Genomic DNA, 6,000 nt, shown 5'->3' with positions numbered 1-6,000 from the left:
ATTCACAATGGCCTCAATAAAAAAATAAATAAATAAATAAAAAGAAATGTCCGTCTGAGTCTATGTGTTTCTGAAAGTCACCCTGTAGGTTCAAAGCCTGGAAGCCTCATGAGAGCCTGCAGCCTTGCACTTTAGGCAAAGGGAAGAGGTACATGGAGGCGCAAGCGTGCCAAAGAGGTCCCTTGCAAGTGTGAGCCAGTGAGGCCTTGGGTTCCACCTCCAACACTATCTGACATGCCCGAGTTCCATGCCAGTTGTTCTGCTTGATGGAACACAATCAGTCCTCAAAGTGGGCAGCTCCTTGACAAGTGCCACAACTAAGTGTGTACAATGTCCCCTGACTCTTGTCACAAGAAGGAAAGGGAAGAAGAAATTAAAAAAAAAAAAAAAAGGAATCAAGGAAGTGGGGCCAAAGAAGGAAAATCTGGATGCCATTTCCCACAGATCTGTCCCACCAGCCCTGGAGAACTCAGGCCTCAGAGGACTCCTGAGAAAATACCAGAAAGCTGCCAAGCCCTGACCTGCAGCTTTGGCTTCCTAATACTTTCAGGCACCATGAAAACCAAGAATATAAGCCTTACACCATAAAATAAATTAACCTTTTGTTCAGAAGCCACCTAGAGGTGATGTGGGCATTGGGCCTTAATGGGCAGAGATTACAACTGACCAACTGAAACTTCTCCCATATTCACCAGGTGCCCAGGGTGGGTGACTCTCCGATTGCTACTCACAGGGCCTGGACCAAACTTCTCTCCTTTGCGTATGATGAATGCCCAGTACCCAGTTCTCAGAGACAGTACCCAGTCCTAGTTCTCAGTTCTCAGAGAGGCAAGAGCAGTAGAGGTCAGAGACACGATCAACAACTTAGAACTCTGCCCTCTTTTGCTTTTGTATTTGGAGGAGGGGCACAACCAGCTGTACTCAGGGGTTACTCCTGGGAATGATATAGGTTACTGGAGATTGAACCAGGGTCAGCCATGTGCAAAGCAAACACCCTCCCTGAAGTGCTACCACTCATGCTCCAGGACTCTGCCTTTTGAAACAAATCGGGATTATAGACACGAGGGGGTGAGTGAGCTTTTGTTTTTTTCCTGTAGTTTATTTTTATTTTATTTTTGGTTTTGGGGGCACACCCAATGATGCTCAGGGGTTACTCCTGGCTATGCACTCAGAAATCGCTCCTGGTTTGGGGGACCATATGGGGCACTGGGGAATGTAACCGTGGTCCGTCCTAGGTCAGCTGCATGCAAGGCAAACCCCTACTGCTGCGCCACCTATTTTTTTTTTTTTTATTTTGAACCATGCCTAGCTATGTTCAACAGTTACTCCTGGCTCTGCACTCAGGATTCACTCTTGGAAGTGCATGGGGAACCATACAGGAGAGTAGGGATCAAACATAGGTCAGCCATGTGTAAGCCAAATGCACTACCCACTGTACTATCATTCAGGCCCTGGGAGAGCTTTCTCAAACACAGAACACTGGGCCAGAGATGGGGCCTCTGGTACCTCACATACATGAGACTAGGGTTCAAGCCTTGGCACTGCATTCTAAGACAAATTTTTAAAATTCAGTGACTCAGACATTCCCCCTCGCCTGCTGCCTCCCCATTCCCATCAGGAAAAACAATCAGACAGCAATAAAAAGGATTGAAAAATAATTTATTCTACTTTTATTACAATAAATAACTACCAACATTAGAATGACTATTTGAAATGAAAACCCACTGCACGTCTTTAGGGGTTCATCGCAGCAGAAACATAAATTCCATGGCAAGAAATGGTCAGGCCTTGATTCTAGGGCTGGCGATGCAACAGTGGTAAGAACAGACTTGTGCAACAAGAACTGAGCAGAGACCCATAGCCGCACTTTCACATTGCATTGAGGGACTCTGACAAGCTGTGAAGCCCCTTTTTGCTCAGCATAGCTCCCCATAGCTGTCCCATGGCCATCATCCTTCAGTCTCTAAACCTCAAACTTGTAAGTAGAGGCCAAGTTTCTTAGAATCATTTTGGCTCATACAATCCCTGCCTGCAAGACAGATGGCAAGTGACAGCATTTTAGGGGCTTTTCTTAGGAACGAAGATAAACTGGAAGGAGCAAAGGCAGGTTCCAGCTGAGGGAAGCATCTGAGTTATGGGGCAACATGCAGGTGAAGTTGGGGTGGAGGAAGAGCGGAATGAGAGTAAGCACTCTGCTGACCACTCAAGTGCATACTGCAGGTGTGCAAATGTCAAAAATACACACACACACACACACCTAACCAGAGCACAGAAACTCTTCCTTATGTAAAGTGGTCATGGCACCCCAGACAAATGGATCATGAACACCACTTTCAGTGAAACTACCTGACAGAGAAAGGGTGTCAAGCTCTCAACTTCCTCTGAATTCTCTTCTACTTGTACTCAGCATTTTTCAGCAGCAGGAGTGATGGTGTCCCAGAGCTCCCAAGAAGGGATAGAACCAGCCCCTAGAGTGAAGTGTCTGCAGAAATCAAATCAGACAGGAAGGAGCACAACTCAACTGACTTTCCCCACTTCCTGCTCTAAGCCATAGGGCATGACACTCCCTCTCAGTGGGTTATTCCTGTGCTCATCTATGAGGTCTCCTTCTGCTGTTAGATGGGTGAGGGAAGGGAAGGCAGTTAGTCATTTACTGTGGTCCCTCTTTATCCAAGGAAATGCTAAGATTTGGAGTTCAATACTGAATTCTGCTTTCTTGGCACCTTTCCAAATAAACTGATTTCCCAGCAACCAGGTCTCTTGTCACCTGAAATAGCTGCTGTGGTGGGATGTCCTTCTAAATGAAAGAAACTACCCAAACTATTAATATCACAGGCAGTCTTGATAAGGCATTTTTAAGCTCAAGGGCCAGCAACCTGCATTCCCTGATCCTGAAAAAAAAGAAAGAAAGAAAAAAAGCCCTGCCTTTATAGACTGCTTAGCATTAGCAACATCAAGAACTCACTGACTAAAAAAAAAAAAAAAAAAAAAAAAAAAAGGACTCACTGACTGATTCATGAACTTACTCTTCAGGAGTAAAATGTACCTGTCAAGAAAAACAGAATCGGGGCAGGAGAGATAGAATTGAGGTAAAGCGTTTGCCTTGCATGCAGGACAGTGGTTCGAATTCCGGCATCCCATATGGTCCCCTGAGCCTGCCTGGGGCGATTTCTGAGCATAGAGCAGGAGTGGCCCCTGAGCGCTGCCGGGTGTGACCCAAAAACCAAAAGGAAAAGAAAAAAAAAAAAAAAAAAGAAAATCTGAATCAAGAACGCATGATAAAGGACATGTGTTTTTGATATAAAAAAATCTAAGGGGTCGGAGTGGTGGCACAGTGGTAGGGCGTGGCGTTTGCTTTGCATGCAACTGGCCTAGGACGGACTGCAGTTCAATCCCCTGGCGTCCCTTATGATCCCCCAAACCATGAGTGATTTCTGAGAGCATAGCCAGGAGTAACCCTTGAGTATCACCAGGTGTGGTACAAAAACAAACAAATCCAAGCATGGGGCCGGTGAGGTGGCGCTAGAGGTAAAGTGTCTGCCTTGCAAATGCTAGCCAAGGAAGGACTGCAGTTCGATCCCCCGGCTTCCCACATGGTCCCCCTAAGCCAGGGGCAATTTCTGAGCGCTTAGCCAGGAGTAACCCCTGAGTATCAAATGGGTGTGGCCGAAAAAAAAAAAAAAAGAAAAAGTCAAGTCAATTGAGTTTATCTATAGAAATTGCTTGAGAGAAGATGTGGCCTCATCTGTCCAAGAACCACAGTGCTCCCTCCACCTAAGTGTCTTCAACCATGATTGCGAATTCAGTCGCATTTGGAGGATTCTCTGGTCATATGTAGTTTATCATAACAGTCACTCTGTCTATGTCACTTCCCAAGTCAGGGAGCCTGGTCTTGTGACCAAATGACAAGTGAGGACTAACAAGGATTATTTTGGTCACCCTAGATATTAACTCATCCAAGGGCACCTGCTTAAAAACAAAACCATAAAAGCAGGACAGCACTCTCTCACACACTTATTAAAAAGCAAAGCATGTTGGGGGCCGGAGAGATAGCTTGAAGGTAGGGTGTTTGCCTTGCATGCAGAAGGACAGTGATTCAAATTCCGGCATCCCATATGGTCCCCCGAGCCTGCCAGAATGATTTCTGAGTGTAGAGCCAGGAGTGGCCCCTGAACACTGCCGGATGTGGACCCCCCCCCCCCAAAAAAAAGGCACAAGTATGTTCTAGCCATGCAGGTTAAGAGGAAGGTTACATTTATTTTGCACCTAAACACTGGGGAATTAAGTCTATAAATCCAATTTGTAGGGCTCCACTAAAGTGTGTTGCCACTTTCTCTGGGGAAGTTAGATCATCACCACTTACAGTAGGTCCAAAAATGTCTGCCTGCCACACTAAAGATGAAAACTATGGCATACAAGGGTTATCGAATAAAGGTAACCAGAAACAGAAGCTTCCCTAAAAAGTGTAGAGCATCACTTTCGATTTTTGTGATTAATTTAACACTATTTTACTGTTAAAACTGCCATTTTAAGGGCTAGAGCAATAGCGCAGTGAGTAGGGTATTTGCCTTGCATGCAGCAGACCTGGGGTCAATCTCTGGCATCCCATATGGTCCCCTGAGCCTACCAGGAGTGATTTCTGAGCACAGAGCTAACCAAGAGTACCTCTATGTGTGGCTCCAAAACAAAAACAAAACAAACAAAAAAGTGCCACTTTACACACATCAAATTGCTCAAGTGCAGCATACGAGTTCAAATTCTTCCTGGAAAGTTCTAGAGCTGGCAGCTAAATAAGCCAGGTTATTTACCTATGGGGCATTCAAAAAATAAATACAGCAAGCTGCCTTCAAAGCGCTGCAAAAGACAGAGAAAATACTAGTTAAAAATCACAAGTTCTCACAGCAATTCATTGAATGCAGAGCGGAGATCAGAGCAAGGCTGCTGGGAACTAAGGCCTGTGTCTACTGGGGCTTATTTGGGAGCCAAAGTTAAACGTATTCATCTCGGAGGTGCCCTTTGTTCCCTCTGGCCCCTGCTCAGACCTGGACTAGTCAGGAGACCTAAGGCAATCGGGGCAATGAGACATGGCAAGAGCTTGGAGCAACAGGAACAAAGCAGGCCATGTCTCTGTCGACCTAGCTAGTTCACACGCTGGCGAGAAAAGCAGATTTAGAGACACATTTCTGGCATAAACATAAAGGAGAAAAAAAGCAATCTTTGATTCATATACCTTTGGTTCATCAGATTTATTCTTCCTACCTGACAGAATCACAATCTGTTTGGGGTCACGAGGTTATTTATTCAGAATAAGTGATTTCTTTGAAGACAGAACAGTTGAAAAAGCTTCCAAATTCACAAGCACTGGTACCAGGTGATTCCTGGTTCCCTTTCAAATGAACTTGGCCAGTTTTTGATCTTTGCATATTCCCCCGATGCCCAGGCTCCTGGTCAGGATCAATACTCTGTGGGTATTTATTCAGAATGTGGGTGACTCTAGACAAAGACACTCTTAGTAAAATGCATGACATGCTACACTAAAACATCCCAGACTATAATCAGCATTTACTTTTGAAGGAATTATATCAGATACTTTCCTGCTGTTTGCACCCGTTTGCTGTGCCAGGGATCAAATGCAAGCCTGTGCTCTTCTGCTGAACCATACTTCTGGCCCCTTGAAGTATTCTAAAGTATTGTCATCATATTAAAATTCCGAAGAAAACTTCTTAGCTTTTTTATTTGGAAATGTTTCGTTCCATTACCCTTAAGTCTAAAAACTACAAGACCAGAGAGATAGGTCAATGGGTTAAAGAACATGTTTTGTCTGCAGGAGGCCAAGGTTCAATCCCCGTCACTACCTGGCCCCAAGCACCACAAGGAATAATCTGTAAGCTCCGAGCTGGAAGCAGCCCCTGAGCACCATCAAGCATGGTCCCTTACCCTATGAAAAAAAGCCACACACACAAAAAGACTACATCTATTATGTATCATTGGAAGAATGAT

Source organism: Suncus etruscus, chromosome 12 (genome assembly GCF_024139225.1).
Source record: "Suncus etruscus isolate mSunEtr1 chromosome 12, mSunEtr1.pri.cur, whole genome shotgun sequence".
Taxonomy (NCBI): Eukaryota; Metazoa; Chordata; class Mammalia; order Eulipotyphla; family Soricidae; genus Suncus; species Suncus etruscus.
Note: the sequence above shows the minus strand (reverse complement) of the source record.